Source organism: Parasteatoda tepidariorum, chromosome 1, assembly GCF_043381705.1.
Source record: "Parasteatoda tepidariorum isolate YZ-2023 chromosome 1, CAS_Ptep_4.0, whole genome shotgun sequence".
Lineage (NCBI taxonomy): Eukaryota > Metazoa > Arthropoda > Arachnida > Araneae > Theridiidae > Parasteatoda > Parasteatoda tepidariorum.
The window spans coordinates 56,065,578-56,082,865 of record NC_092204.1 but is presented as its reverse complement, the minus strand read 5'-3'; positions in this window follow the sequence as shown (position 1 = coordinate 56,082,865).

Here is a 17,288-nt window from a genome sequence, read left to right as displayed (position 1 = left end):
TTCAGAATAAAATTTGTGTCCCAAAGAGTATATATATATTCAAGCACAAAATAAATACCTAATGATCAGAAATAGTGTTAATTAATAAATAATTGGTGTAAATAAGAAAATTTAGTAAGTCAATTATAAGCGTTCAGTTTTGATTATGTTGAATACCAGAATTATACAAAAATGTGTTTTTAATTATTTTGATTATTTTTTATGCATTGTATGGAAAATCATGGAATGGCATGTATGAAATTTATCAAATATGAAACCTCAATTCGATTATATAACAAATCCAAAATATCACCAATAATACAAGATGATAAATGTCATGTTCTAGAATATTTAATGCTTAAATTTGCATATCTTGATAATTACACTTTGAAACAAATACACAATATATAACAATCTTGCTTCTCAGATACAAAATTCGACAATCACACTTATGCAGAAAAGTTAAGCATTAATCTCTGAAAAGCAATTATGCCAAATATCTTCAAATTTCTAACTTCACCTCTCAAACTATCAATGAGTTATAGATATGCAAAAGCAACATCCTTCCATGTAGAAATCATTCAGTGTCATTCGAGATTATTATAACATGTAATGTTTCCTGGCTTAAAGGTTTAAGTTGAACAAAGTTATGTAAAGTAGATGTCATTACGTAAGACCATTTCAAAATTCAATTTGAATAGGCAAATTTAATTTAGATCCTACCGAATAAAATTTCGAATATGCTCACAATATTAGTTCTATGGCTTTAGAATACCTGATAGTTTAGTACCTGGAGCTTGAAATGATTATTATAATTAAGAAAATGTTAAAATCTATAGTCTATGGATTTGAAAATTTATTTTATAGCGCTTATAAGGATAGGACATTCAATGTTTGGTTGGTTTTCAATGGTACTATATTTATTTATTATTTTATTATAGACATTCGTTAGTTTGAAATGTATTCCTTGTCGAAAAAAATTGAAAATTTTTTAACCATGCCCTAAACAGTGCAAAGAATGAAGTTTTGTAAATTAAGCTTTGAAATCGTGAAATTATTTCTAAAATATCGTAATAGTTCCGGAATAATTTCAGAGAAATCAAACTTTTAAAAAGATCGCATGTATAATATTCGATTCCTCAGGAACTATTTGACCGATTTTGCTCTTTGCATTCCACCATGCAAAATTAAATTTTTTAAAAAGACTGTATTCTTTTAAAAAAACTGTATACTTTTCAATTCAAAAAAAATTGAGTAATATTAAATAAGATAATAAACATTTACTAAAAAGTTTTTTTGTTTTGAATTATTTTGGGACAAACCTATTATATAACTACGTGCAAAATTTTTAAATTCGCTTAAATAGTTTTTTATATACTGCGAAATACGGAAGAAAGTGAAATTAGCATAAATGGGTCCAAACTTTAAATTGCTCTTTTGATCAAAATATTTGAACCATATTGCCCAGAATGCGGCTACAACCTATATTTTGGGGGTCAAAAATCCGAACTGCCGAAAAAACGCTATGTCGTTTCAGAGAAAGTTCATTTTTTCGTCTGATTTCGTACCTTAAAATATCGTCTGTACTAGTTAATTAGCATTTTTGAGGTCATCTCCTTGAACCATTGAGTTCCAGAGCGCAAAGATCTGACAGTGAAATTAAAAGTTATTCAGGGTGGTTCATTTATTTCTAGCACATTGTACTTAATATCTAAATTATAACAAATCTAAATTATTACAAATCAAACTTATTGACAAAATTATGATACTCAGACTCTAACTTGAGTATCATAATTTTGTCAATAAGTTTGATTTGTAAATTGATTTAATTTATGATAATTAGATAGTAACAAAATATAATCTATGACTTAGAATCCTTTTAGAACCAATTACATGATACATTAGATCTTAATTCATTAACTTTAAATTTAACCTTAAGTATAAAAGATAAAAAAATAAGTTCGTGAATTGTTTAACCTTATGCTGGCTTGTATTAATAAATTATAAGTTCAATTATAACTATATTTATATTTCAAGCTGTAAATTTATAAATTAGCGCCATTAAAATAAAGCTGCGTTAAATTTTTCTTACGAATTTCTTTTCTTCTTAAATTTCAAAATCTTTCTATTTTTTCCGTATGTCTATTTTACCCTACCATGCTTTTAGTACTTTGTTGTAGATTTGAAAAAAATATTTTGTTAACAAACTTTCAGAGGTATAGTGTAAACGGTTTTGAAGTCAAAACAAAAAGAACCCTTAAAAAATTAAAAAAATTTCCATCATTACAATCCATCGAAATTAAAAAATAAATATAATAAATGAATAAATTACCTCATCTGATTATGCTCTTCGGTTACAAATTTTCTGATGCATATTCTTTCTATGATTCTCTGATATGCCATAGACGAAAAGCAAAAAGAATTTTTATTCGATATTCACAAGCTGGACTTCCATTTTCAAGAATCCATTTTCACCAGAGTTAAACAGGAATCTGTATTCTTCGGAGAATAGAAATGTTTGCTTTAGTTATTATTTCTACAAGACTATCCTGTCTCTTTAAACCTTCTTTCTCCAGAAAATAAAAAAGTTACAATAGTTTGGTTCATGTTCTTTCCTTCAAATATATTTCTTGAAGCCGGAAATGTAACAGAGTTTCAGCTGTTTTATTTCTTTTCGATTTTCTTTTAGTTTTTCCCATCTGCATGATTCTCAAGTTGCCGGCTAGCTCTCCAACATTTGGGAACTTCCACTTGAAATTCTCTTTTTTCGGGATTTAGGATAACATTCGTGACCCAAAGGATGTAAGTGATACTATTCAGTTTATCTGCTTTAGATACTTTCGTCGATTACATTTTTTTATCGAAATACTTGTTTGAATATAAATCATTCTATTTTTATTTTTAGTTTCGACATTATCATGGATATTCAGGATAAAATCAGTCTGTATAAATATTAATTTTTTATCTCGAATGCTGCTTTATGATATCATTACCATTATTATTGAAACTTACATTTGAAAATTTTTCCTTACAAGATTTGAAATATCATCGGAACACAAGGCTCGTAAAAGGTATTATAAATTTTATTTGCTTTAGATACTTTTTGGAAGTATATTACTATATAAAAAACTCTTATTCAGAAATGAGTGTATATTTTTCATTGTTTCTCATATTAAAATGGAAAAAGTATTTAGGATAAAATTATCATAATAACTATTCATTTTTAATTTTTTCCCTCTAAAGTTTTATTTTATTATCATTACATATTTTCTTTCAAAAAATTTTTTTGTTTGAATATGTAGCATAATTTCCGTGGCCCAAAGATTATAAATAATACTATTCAGTTTATCAAATTCTGGTATTTTTCTGCCGATAATATGCTATTTTTTATAAGAAATACCTGCTTGAAAATAAATATGTTTTCTTTGTATTATTAATTTATCCCGAATAAAATATTTAAAGTCAATCCTATCTTGATGAACATTCATTTTTACTTTTATTCACTTTATTATTTTATTTAGTTATTATTATTCTGATAAACAATTTATTAGAGGTATCTCTTTTTATAATTCAGAATAAAATTTGTGTCCCAAAGAGTGTAAATAATTCCATTCAATTTATTTGCTTTAGACACTTTTAGAACATTCTAAATTCTTTTTCTAAATAAATACTTTCATTTAAAGAAATGAAATTTTATCTTATATTTTTAACATTAAATATTTAAAATCAAATTCATTCTTATAACTTTTCATTTTTCTTATTTTACATGGTTTATTGTTCAGTCCATTCTCCTTATTATGATGGAATTTTTTAGGTATTCCTTTGTATAATTTGGAATGCATTCGGTATGCAAAGATAGCAAGTGATATTATTTAATTTAATTGCTCAAGAAACTTTTCAGTAAATAAATTGTTTGTTTTTTTTCAAATGGATAAACGCTTGGCTGAAAATACATTAAATTTCTATTTGATTTTACATTTTTGTTTAAATTAAACTTTTAAAATATTCATTACTTTTATATGCTTTATAGCTTTATTCTATTATAATTATTTTGATATAGATTTCTACTAGAAGTTATCATTTTGCAATATTTAGAACAACGCTAGTTACACAAAGCAGCATAATGTCACTATTCTGGTAATATGATTTATGTATTTTTCTTGCGTGAATTCTCTTTTTTTATAAATAGAAAGTTAAATCCTAACCAGTTTCTTGAATTTTATTAAGTCGATTATGTTATTTAGAAATAAACAAATATTTTCAAAAAATTGATTCTTTATATAAAAGTTATCACAGTATGAAGTTATATATATTCGATTTGAAGTTATCTTATTTCCAAATACAGAAATTTTGATTTGCTAGTTTTTTGATTAAATACATCATCAAAAAAATTTAATTTTTCTTTTTTTTATTTCTGTTACAAAGGGTCAAAATGTTGGAAAAATTAATCTCCATACATATAAGTGATTGTAATAATACAAAAAAAGTATTTTTCTTCTTGTTAAAAAAATAAAAACATGATTTAAAAACTTATAATAATTCAATAGATGTGTGTGGTGTAAGTCATTTTTGCTGTTAAAATATCTAAATTAAATTTTAAAAGATTTTAATTTAAATATATGGTATTTATTTAAAATTGAATTTAACATTGAAATTCCCATTAAATTAAAATGGATAAAATAAAAAGGGAAATAAAAATGGAAAAATGTATATAAATTTAATAAAAAATGAAAGAGGTTTTCAACAAAAATGATTTAAAGAGAAAGATTTAAAGAGAGTTTTAAGTTATTCAGAAACATTTATTATCGTAGTTTTCCTTCCAAATTACATTCATGTTTTTTAATTGCATTTATTATAAAATTTTTATTACTAAATGTATTATCATTGTTATTATTGATAATTATTATTGTTGTTATTATTGTAAATTTATATTATTAATATTATTTTTGTTAATTTAACTTTTAACTTCCAATTCGTGAAGTTGAAATTATTTTATCCTCAAAGTATTTGAAACCAACATAAATCAATTTTAAATAAACAATCCCAAGAAACTGAAGTGGTAAGATATTATTTGATTGAAAACTTCATTCGCTTAAAAATATACAAGTTTGAAATAACAGTCGATATTTCTCATCAGGCAAGTCATGAAAATGGGCACCTATTTTTTGAGCGCTTGAAACATGTTGACTGTTACTTCCAACTTGTATATTTTTGAGGCGAATGATGTTTTTAATCAATTAATAGCTAGTTAAAATTCATAATAGCAATAATAACAACATACATCCATATACAATATTAGAATGTGTAAATGTTACAATCTTAAAACCGTTAATGCGTTTTATCAAATTTGATACATACTTCTTTTTAATTATCAATACAAATGACAATAAATACTAATAACTATAAAATCTTAGATATTTTACTATTTCTACTAAGTAAGGGGAAACCATCATCAACTAAATAAACAACGCCACAAAGTATTGCATAATACACCAAAGTTTCAGCAAATATAGAGTTTATATAAACTGTATTTCATTGGTGATAGGCTTCTCTAATTTATTTAAACTCTTACAACATTTTTGAAAGCCTATTGTGAGTGGAAAACTATTCCTAAAATTAGATGAAAATTAAGGAAAAGAGAGGACTGCATACACTTGCAGGCGTTTCATCTCAGACCAGGACTTAATTAATTACAACAAACCTGTCACGTGGTATGTAAAGTTGCTACGTGTAAGTCTAAAGATGATGAAGAATAATTTAGCACCTCTTTTCACCATCTCAGTGTGCCGATGATTAAGTGTTGCTCGAAACAATTAGGTTGCATGAAATTCTACCAAAGTTGTTTGGACAAAGTCAAGTAATAAAATGGTACTTTATCTGATTATGAGTTTCTTAATCTTTCAAAATTTTCTACAATAATTTAATTGATATGGGAGGATGAAAAAGCATAATTTCAGTCTAAAGCAAATTGTTGCTAAAAAAGATGATGTTAAATGGATATATTTATTAATCCTTAACTAATTTTATTAAATTAAGATACAATTTTACATTAAGCTATAATTTGTAATCAAAATACCGTTAAAAATATCAATACAAGAATAAAAAAATTATGGTAAAGTTACCGTACTGTATGGGAGTGACGTTTCTGGTAAAAAACGTTAATATGATAATGACTTTTTCCGTTAATATGATAATGACTTCCGGCAGCTATGATTTTCAAAATTATAGTTCTTTTAAACACTAATTTACTTTTTCAGCAATTTACTTTTTCATTAAATTTACTTACTTTTAATTACGCTTTTACTTAGTGTACTTTTACTTTTTCAGTTTTCTACTTTTTTAATAAAAAAGAGAAAACAGAAAAATTAAATTTAACCGAATAAATGGTTTTTATGCCCTGTTCTAAGTTATCATGATAATATTACTATATTTTCCCACCTTTACCAAGTTTTATCACATTTTATAAATCCATATTTTATTATTAATTTTACCAAAATTACTACTATAGCATGGGAATCTATCTCTTATTTGGCTATATGAGAGCGCCAAAAGCGATCTTTTTGGTGTTCCCATAGAGCCAAAAACACAGTAAATTATACCATATTCCTGTAGTACTTTTTTCTCCGTGTACAAAACTAATATTTTAAATTGCAGATAATCATTAAGGACTGAATTTTCTCACAATACTCTGGGAAAAATTTGTTTAATGTTAAATTAAAATAGTGAGTATAATTATTATAACCTTAATATGTAATGTGATAAATTGATCCATGTTTCATTATAGTTGAACCTTAGTAAAATGTCATTAAGGCAGGACTAATTTTCAGAATAGTATGTTTTAAATTCATATCCTATAAGTGTATCCGAAAGCTAAAGCAATGTAATGTTTAAGTACTGCTGAAATATTTATAATAGTGTACTAAAGCTATCTCAGACGAAAAATATTTGAAGTGTTTTTATTGTAGGAAAAGAGATTCAGATACATTACCGACTAATAAAAGTATTAAAAATGGTGAACTGTGAGTGATGCTGATCAGATTTCTACTATTATGCTTTTAATCTCGCAATTGCTGTAAACTTGATTTCCCACTAGGATATTCATTTTTGGTCTTTCCAAACAAAGTATTTAAATTGTTAACATAACTGCGTTTGTATTTCAAAATTAATTAACATTTATGGATTTTAAACACATTTTTTGATGAAATTAAACATGAGCCAATTCTATCAATTAAGTAAAGTATAATTACTCTATAATGTGATATTTTGAATAGACTTCAAAGTATAATTTTAAGAGTAGCAATTACCTACATCGAAAACGATCGACAATAAATATTTCCGCTCGTATAATCTAATTATTATGTAATTATATTGAAAGATACTTAAAGTCTAATAAGACTAGTTTGAGTTTAAGGAGCCATTAAATATAAGAGCGTTATTATATAATCAACTCAGTTTAAAGTTTGTGTTTCTATTTTCGTACGAGAATCTTTTTTTCTTTATTTAGTTTACATTTTACAGAATTATTATATCTCTGAGTAGTAACATTAATTGAACAAATAACTAAATTAACTGATATATTAGTGTACAAATGCGAACAATGGTAGTTTTATACTCTATAGCTAATTAACTATAAGAAATAAAATGTATACGTTAATATATGCACAGTGCGCATCAATAGTGTAACCTCAAATATGCTAATTAATTAGTGACGACGATATTTTAAGTTGCAAAATCAGACACAAAAACCTACTTTTTCTGAATAAACATACCGTTTTTTTTACTCAGATTCGGATTTCTGACCCCCTGAATGGAAAGTATTGTTTCTGCAGTTTGGTAAGAAAAGTGACTTGATGTTTGTATCCCTTAATGTTATTTTTACTTTAAGTGTATTTTGCCATATTACGGGAACTTTTCCAATGAATTGAGAATTTTTTGCACACAATTATAAAATTTGCTTATCTGAAAAAAAATTTATGCAAAAAATATCTTTTAGTTACTATTTATTAATTTTGAATACTTTTTTTTAATGATAGTCGAAAATATTTTGAATTGTAAGGTATGGAATTTTTAAATCATTTTAACGAATGCAATTTTAAAATGGAGAAACACAAAATTTGAGTGAAATCGGCGGAATAGTAACTGAGTAATCTATATTTAAAAATACGTTTCTTTTCAAAGTTTGATTTCTCAGGAGCTATTCGACCAATTTCGCTCAAATTTCCTATTTTACCATTTAAAATTACATTCGTTCAAATGATGTAAAATTTAATAATTTTTTTTAATATTGTATTTATTGTTTTATTACAAGTTTTCAACTATTATGATATAAAATAATAAATATTTTCTAAAAGTTATATTGTGTATTTAATTTTGTTTGGATAAATGACTTTTATGATTGTGTGAAACTTTTTTAATTTGTTTTACAAATTCTTGGGATATGGGGAAATATACAAAAAGCACAATTAACATCAATTGGTTCAAACTTTGCACCGCTTTCCTGACAAAACTATTGGGACCACATTTCCCCGCTTCCGGCTACGGCCCATATTTTAGGCATCAGAAATCTGAATCAGTCGAAAAAAGGTACTATGCTTATTCAGAGAAAGTACGTTTTAGTGTTTAATTTAATACTTTAAGATATCGTCCACTCTAATTAGTTAGCATATCTGAGGTCACCCCTTGAAGCATTATTATTGAGTCCTAGAGCGTGAAGATCCGATCATTGGATCAAAAGTTATTCTGGATAGACCATTTTTTATGTTGCTCACTGGGCATAGATACTGCTCACTAATTGTAAAAAGTGATAAGCCACTGTGATTATGTAATAAACAACTTCTTATATTTTCTTAGCTTCTCTATTTTGTATTACATTACACGGAAAAAATGATTCTGGTAACATTCTGGTTGTAACTGGTAAAGGAAATTTCTGATTTGAAAAAAAATACCTTAAGTTTTTCGTTGTTCTGATATTTTGTCAAGCATCCATTTAAAACTAATAAATTGTATAACACGTTTGCCAAATTTTATCACCGTATTTATTATAAAACCGTATTTTTTGATAATTTTACCAATAACGTTTTGTTAATAATAAACCAACTTTTTGGAGTTTCCATAGACCCAGAAACACGGTAAAGTTTACCTTTGTCTGGTAGTTTTCATCATACCTTTTTCTCAGTCTAGTTTCAAATTATTAAAAGTAATAATTTCGCCTTTTTTTAAAATTATTTTAGTAAAACAATGTACTTTTTAACTAGTTGTAATGATTTCCTGCATATCGTTTACTTATATAATTCCACATTTGTGCCTCAAATGCTTTTATTTCTTTAACATTGCGTCTGAATAAAATCACGAACAATGTAGTTGTTTATATTCCATTGAATCCAAGCATTTTTCTTAAACCAGAGCATTTCTTAGACAAAGGTTCGAAATAATTACTGACATCCAAGTTTTCTGGAACAGTATTCATTAATATGAAAAAATATATATTTATATATACTTCTTATAATAAAATACGGAAAAAAAGGAATCGATAAATTATATTTCAATCTCTGTATCAGCCTGATAATCAAAATTTGCAGCACTTTACAATTTGAAAAAATGTTCAAAATATATAAAAGCAATTTAAAAATATACGAAAGAACAATTTATTGTTATTATTCAAAATTTAGTAAAGTTTTAAGAATTATTTTAAGAAGTTTGAAAAGAAAAATTATTTAAATATTGTGCATTTTCCAATGTGCCCTTCTAAAAGCTAAATTACCTATCATCATTTCCATTCCATATTATGACTTGCACATTTTGTTTATAATTTACCTTAAAACGAAATATATATAAACTGTTATTTTATCTGTTTCGGGTATAGTGTATTTCTTAATTATTGACATTTTTGAAATCTTTTTAAGTTATAAAAATGAATGAATGATTTTTTCTACTTCTAATCTAAATGCATAACATTTTCATATGCAATTTTCATAAAAGTTTCGATTTTAGCTTTCCCTTGCATGCTAACCTACTTTCTTCTAAACCCAACTAAAATAAATCAGTTTTTTGTCTAAACCTATGGCGACCAAAGTCTGACTTTTCAATATTTTGAAGCAAAAGAACAATATCTTCCGTATATTGTACAATATATTTTTTTCAGTTGATGATAAGATTTTCGCTCGACTTTATGAATAGGCTAAGTCAAAACCGTTACAAACTTCGAATATGCGCATGAATACTTTCAGCGAGTAGAGATTGGAAGGCGGATTTCATGAATAAGAAATTCGCACTTCATCGTTTTAAAGAGTAAGGAAAGGGAAAAGATACCGTTGTCGAAAGTCTGCTTGGAGAAATTTATTTTACTTTCAGATGTTTCTTGCATGCCTTCTGTTGCATGTGATTTACAACACACTTTTAAATTCCGAAAAAATACAACTCATATTTTTAAGCCTTTGAATTCAAAATGTATTTATGTTCATGCTGCGAAATGGATTCTGTATTAGATATTTTCGTAGAAGAAAGAATTTATTTTTAAAATTGGTGATTTTGCTTACTAGACATTTCTGTAAAATACTCACAAATTGAAAGTGTGCTTGGAAAGCGAAAAACGGCTATACGTTGATTTTTGTTTCCAAGAAATATGCATTTTAATACTGCGACTTGTGTTTCAGAGTGCTTAAAAGACGTAAAAGAAAGTCTTGATCTTTCGTGAACAGGGAAATTCCATTTATTACTTTATTTTGTATACAAAAAAAGCTTTTATTTGAAATTTGCTTCATTTTAGGGATTTAGAAAACAAATGTAAAAAAAAAGAAATATTTATTTTAAATCAGTAAACTTAGTAAAATACAATATGAATACCTATTCTTTTCACTGTATTAAAAAAAGTAGATACTCTTTAAATCAGCATTAAGCAACACTACTAAATCACACTTATAACTGTCAGATATAGACTAATACAATTGAAGCTAAAATGAAACCATTCTATTTATTTATTATAACTTTGATCTTGCGGAGGCTTTATTTTAAATTAATAAAATTATTTAATTGCTACGGTATTATAATTTCCATTAATAAATTCAAAATTCGTGCTAAAGTTTAGGCCATAAAATTTTTTATTTGTTTTGCGTTAAAATCAAAATGTTGGCATTAAATTATATTTAAAGAATATTATATATAAGCTTAATGAGATTTGAATTTGCGCTTCGTAACCATCTGCTATGACTATTGTTGAACATACTTACTCTAATATAAATTTATGCATAAGCCCACCACCATTCCCCATGTTTACGAAATTGTTAACCGTAACCTTCATTTATTCACGAGCTTACTATGGGATGTTTTTTAAATTAATTTAATTACATTTTTTATTAATTTTTTTTAATATTCTATTAAATAATAATTTTAATTTATATATTCTATTAAGGGATAGTTTTTTCTTCAAAATTTAAATATCTATTCACTTTTTATTTTATTTTATATTTTATATATTTTTTCAAGTTTAATTTATAATTTTACTTTTTAATGATTTTATTTTTAGATATAGAAACTTGTTTAGATTTTCATTTTTCTGAAATTTCCATCTTTAATTCTCAGTTTGAGTTTAATATTCATTTAAAAAAATTTAGTTTGGATATATTAACTAGTTAAGGCTCCCACAATAAACTCTTTGAGTGCAACGATACTTCAATTCATGTAATTTATCTTAAGGGAGTAAATTTTACACGAAATTGTTAAGCGTAACCTTCATTTATTCACGAGCTTACTATTGGATGTTGTGGGAGCGTTAGAATTTTTAAATGAATTTTATTTAATTATATTTTTTATTAAAATTTTTTTATATTCTATTAAATAAGAATTTTAATTTATATATTCTATTAAAAGACAGTTTTTTCTTCAAAATTTGAATTTCTATTTATTTTTTATTCTATATAATGTTTTCTATTTTTTTTCAAATTTAATTTATATTTTTACTTTTTAATGATTTTATTTTTAAATATTGAAACTTATTTAGATTTTAATTTTTCTAAAATTTCCATCTTTAATTTTCAATTTGGGTTTAATATTCATTTAAAAAACTTTAATTAAGACATATTAACTAGTTAAGGCTCCCATAATAAACTCTTTGAGTGCAACGATACTTCAATTCACGTGATTTATCTTGAGGGAGTAAATTTTACACGCCTTAAATCTCAGCAAACAGATCCGCTGATACAAGCATACAATCTAAGATGCATGCAATAAAAATATTAATTGAATGCTGATTGCAATAATATCTTATACAAAATTAATAGTAATTTTTCTAAAACTGTTTCCTTATTAAGCTCACATGCATAATTTGTAAAAATACATTGAAATTTTTTTTTTCAAAAATTGCATGTTACTTAGATAAATATATATAAACTAAACTCAGTGGCGCTACAGCTCATCGAGGGCCAAGGCCTATACTGCGCCGATCTCAATTTTCTTGATCTTTGGCTTTGGGGTGCAGAAGCAGACGATTAGGTGGTCAGACGAGCGAGAATCCCCCAGTGTTTAGCTCCCAAGCATGCTTGGTACTCATTTATCGACCCACTGAAGGTGAAGGGATGAAAGGCTGAGTCAACCTTTGCCTGGTCCGAGTATCGAACCCAAGACCAGTGGCACGGGAGCACGAAGCTCTACCATTTAGCCACCAGGCGACGATAGATATATATACTTTTCATTAATTTTAGAATTCTGTTGAGTATTACACAAGTTAAAATCTTACCGGCAAGTAGAGAAAATTAAACTTTTTTGAATTATAAATATCCACGTGGCGACTTTACTGAAATATGCAAAATCTACACATTTGATACAAGTATGTGTATAATTCAATAAATGACTCAGATTCAGAACAGAGTATTTTTACCTCTGTCTAAAAATAAACACCAATGTAGAAAATTGCTGTTTAATGGATGTGTGTGAATAATTGTACAAGGATATTATTGAAGTAATGGCGTTAAGAGGAACGTACATCGTATTTTTGTTTCTTGCCGAATAATGCTTTCAGGCATAAACTTTTCAACATGAACAGTATCGAAAACACCGTTTTATGTGACTTACATGAAACATATGACTTTTCGAAGTACCGATTAGGTAATAAAATTGTTTTCTAAACCGATAAAAGCAAGTTTATGAGTTGTTTAACGGAGTGTAAGCTATTTTCGTTCAGGTTTACAATTTTAAAACAAAATAGAAAAAATAACACTTACTTTATGTTTTTAATGATCTGCAAATTAATTTTATTTGATGTTTAGATTCAATTGTTTAGTTGCTTATTTGGAAATGTATATTCTAATTTTGAAGTCTAGATTGTTTTAATTTCATTGAGATAACATCTATATACTTTTTTGACTTTCGGTAACTTATCTGAAATTTTACTTAGGATTCTGAATTTGGTATAGGGATTTAATATAAGCAAATTTATTATTTAATGCAAAAACCTTTGTAAAATATTTGAAGGAATTTTGATATATTAATTTTCTGTGGAACTGAGATTTGAAGAAAAAGAAGAGATATTAGGATGTTTTGGGCGCATGATTAAAGTCCCAAAATTTCATGCCAATGATTTGAAATATTTTAATAAGCAGTTAAATATGTCTTTTTAAAACCTTACTAGCTTACAAAATTTAAAAATTAAAAAAAATGCTTTTTAAATAAAAATAAAATAAATTTTTTGAAGACCTTTTTATAACGAAAATTATTCGATTAAAAAATACGTCAAGTAATCTTGCACGCCAGGAGAGAAAATGTGATCTGAAAATGCCGGACAAAATTTTGAATATATAACTTATAATAACTAACATATACGTGAGTTTGCAAGCGATTCCAATTTAGATAATGGGCATGTTATATTATGCTTAAGTTTAAGAGTTTCTTTCAATATTTTTGCTATAAAATTAGAAAGTTTTTGAGTATTATATTATACTTGGGATCAAATTTGTCAGCTTAAACACATTACAACATAATTTTTTACAAAGAAATCAAGAAATTTTGTTAGAAAAAACTTTGCTCGAAATTTTGCTCACCTACAGAACTCTAAATGATACTTCCTTTTAGCGGAAACCCGAGACATAGAAGAAATTCATTAACAAATTCGAAAAATAATAAACAACTAAAGAATATATCTTCTTATCTAAAGTTATCTTTGAAAATATTTAATAAGCGAATGACGAAGACAATTATTCACCGCATAGTTTTAACAATACTAGTCTTAATGTTAGGTTTTGTATTAGACAGTTGAATTTACTTGCCTAAAGGGGCATTTAGACTAGTTTGCAATTTGATTTGAAGCTTAAAATGATTGAACTGAAATGCTGGTTCTCGTTTAAATAAAAAGAAAAAGAAAAAGAAACGAAAATAAACTTGAATACTTATCAGATTAATAAATAACTAATGAAGAATTAATTGGATACATACTTTATTACAGGGTTTTGTAACTGATAATGTTGTCTATAAACTAACTCGTGGAACTTCTTTGTCCTCTCCACGAAACCCAAGGGCTCAACAGAACACCATTTTAGAACCACTGCTCTAGACCCCCTAAACTTTGTCAATTATAATTTTTATAAATCAAACACTCGTAAACGTACAAAATTATGTATATCCAAATGGTTAGTATCTGAGCAATTCTTATTACTGATAGTGTTGGAGTTTAAACTTGTATAAAATTAAGGTCACTTTGATAAGACCTTAATTTTACAGTTTTTAATGGATATTTGTTTATTAAATTTTTGCTAACAAGTGCAAATGTTTAAATTTCATGAAATAATAATTTTATACCGGTATTTTAGTCTTTTTTGAGATATTTTTCCTAACATGAAATAAATGAACAGAACAAAGTACAATTTTTTTTAAAAATATTTTAACGAGCATGTAAGTTTTAAAAGGAAAATAAGCATATTTTATTGCTAATTACTCCACTTCGTTATTATAAATTATTTTTGTTTTCCTTCCTTTTGTGCAATTGGAAACTCAACCATATATTTTTTTCAGATTTTTAAAGTAAGCTATATTACTTCCAAAAACTATTTTTTTTAAAAAACAATATAACCTTTTACTATTACTTATTCATTATTAATTATTGTAATTTACCTTTTTCATGCAAATAGAAACTCAGCTTTAATTTCTTTCCAGTCTCTTGAAACTCGCTACGTCACTTACAAAAAATATATTTAAAAAATATATTGTTTTATTTTTTTTGACATCGTTGTTTTGAATTTATATCGTATTAAATTTATTAATTTAAATATTAATTATTTAAGTAATAGATGGCCAATAGGAACATAATTCCTGAGATTATTATAGTTTATATTAAAGAATTGTTAAACTATTTTACTGAATTTCTAAAAGAATATTTGAACTTTATTTTTCAACTGACCACTGTTTTCTTTGAATAAAAATTGATTTTTAAAATGATTTTTGACCAGTATACCAGTCATATACCAGTATTTTGATTTTTGAATATATTCCGGTAAAAATGGATTATACGGAAAAAGTGCTGGCACTCTGAGTATCGATTCTTCTTATCAGAATTTTTACATTGTTCTCAACAACAAGATTAGTCAAAACAAGAAACTTGTTAGAGGGATTTATTCTTTAGGTATAACGATATTTGAATGATTCTTTATTCATGTGATCCTACAAATACTATACTGATTTTAACAAAATTATACTGATCTTACAAGTTCTTTTGATTATTGTTTCAGCCACTCATTTAGATCATTTAATTGCATACTGATTCATCATAGAAAATTTGCTTTAAAGAATACATTTTTTTGCATTTCATTTGGTGGTCGATTTAAAAAATTTTGAAATATCAGCTAAATTCAAGCTAAATTTTTGGCATAAAAAAATGTAAAAATTTTCAGGTTACAAAGCTTTTATTTCAATTATACATTTAATGATATGGGACCAGTTAGACTGTCATCGTAAGAGACTTAGCCTCTATCTCCTGCCGCTGCTCAGAGCTATCGAGATTCAGGAATCCCACTTAGTTTCAACCCACCCAACTCCAGGTCAAAAAAAAGAAAGGTAGTCTGTTCACAATGCTGACCACATAGTCCCCATCATTGCTTTAGTCAGAAAATTGTAGAGTTGTAAACTTAATGACCTTTCTGACCGACAACGGGCTGTTGCGCGGATTGACTGCGTTGTTATGAACGCAATATATTTTTTGTTTTATTTTGGAAACGTTAAAAATACTATTCTAGTGATTTATAAGTATTATAACTCAACTTCCAGAAATCTAGTTGTTCGGTTAAAAGAATTGTGCTCTTGTGTTTGAAATATGACAAAATGTGATTTTTGCAAACGTTACTTGATCATTTTTATAAAAAAGTAGGGTTCATTCGGAATGAAATATATATTTACTCCCCAGTTTCCCCGCAAATACATCCCTTTTGAAAGGGAAAGTTTTTCTGTCAAGTGAGGTTTTCTAAAGCTGAACTATTCCACTGTTAAGATATCCTAAAATGATACCTTTTTCAATATATTTTTATGTATATAAAATACCGAGTGAAACTTTTTTGCACTAGATATTTAAGAAATTTCCCCAAAAAATATTTTCTTCAGTAACAAATTCACAAATATCTATAAAATGTTATTAAATACAGCAGTTCTGTTAATTTAGCCGGTATTGAAACATTGATATTCGTTAGTGTGTTAATACAATGGATGGAAGGAACTGATATCCCTTAGAAATTTTGAATGTTATACGTTAAAATGCCTAGTATGCATTGAGGGAAAGTATCATAAGTTTTCAATGGCTTCAAAATCACAGATATTTCTCTATTTAAGTTGGCAATAATTATGTTACACTAAGTAAATGCCCTATGTTAATTGCTGTTGCACCTTTTAAAAATGTATGAATTTTTAAAAGGCATAGTAAAATGGGAACTGAGTTTCAGTTAAAAGCATATCTATATTACAGACGATAAATGCGTTCTTCAATGAAAAACTATCGTTGCTATTTTTCTTTCTCGAGATACTTTTGTGAACAAATTGCGTTGCATATAAATATAGTACATTTTTTCCAATAAAATAAATTCATATTATCGTCCAAAAAATTTTCAAAAAAATTATACTATTAGAAAATAAGTAACTAAAATATACTAAAAATGTAACTTGTATCAAGACAACAATAATAATTTACCACTTTAAGCACCAACATTAAATGTAATAAAAAAATTACTAAATTATTAATTAAAATTACCATTTACTTTAACTGAGTACGTATTAATTTTTAAATTATGATTTTATATTTGCATGAGAGGAAAGATATTTTGTTACAAAGTCCGTCTTTGTTT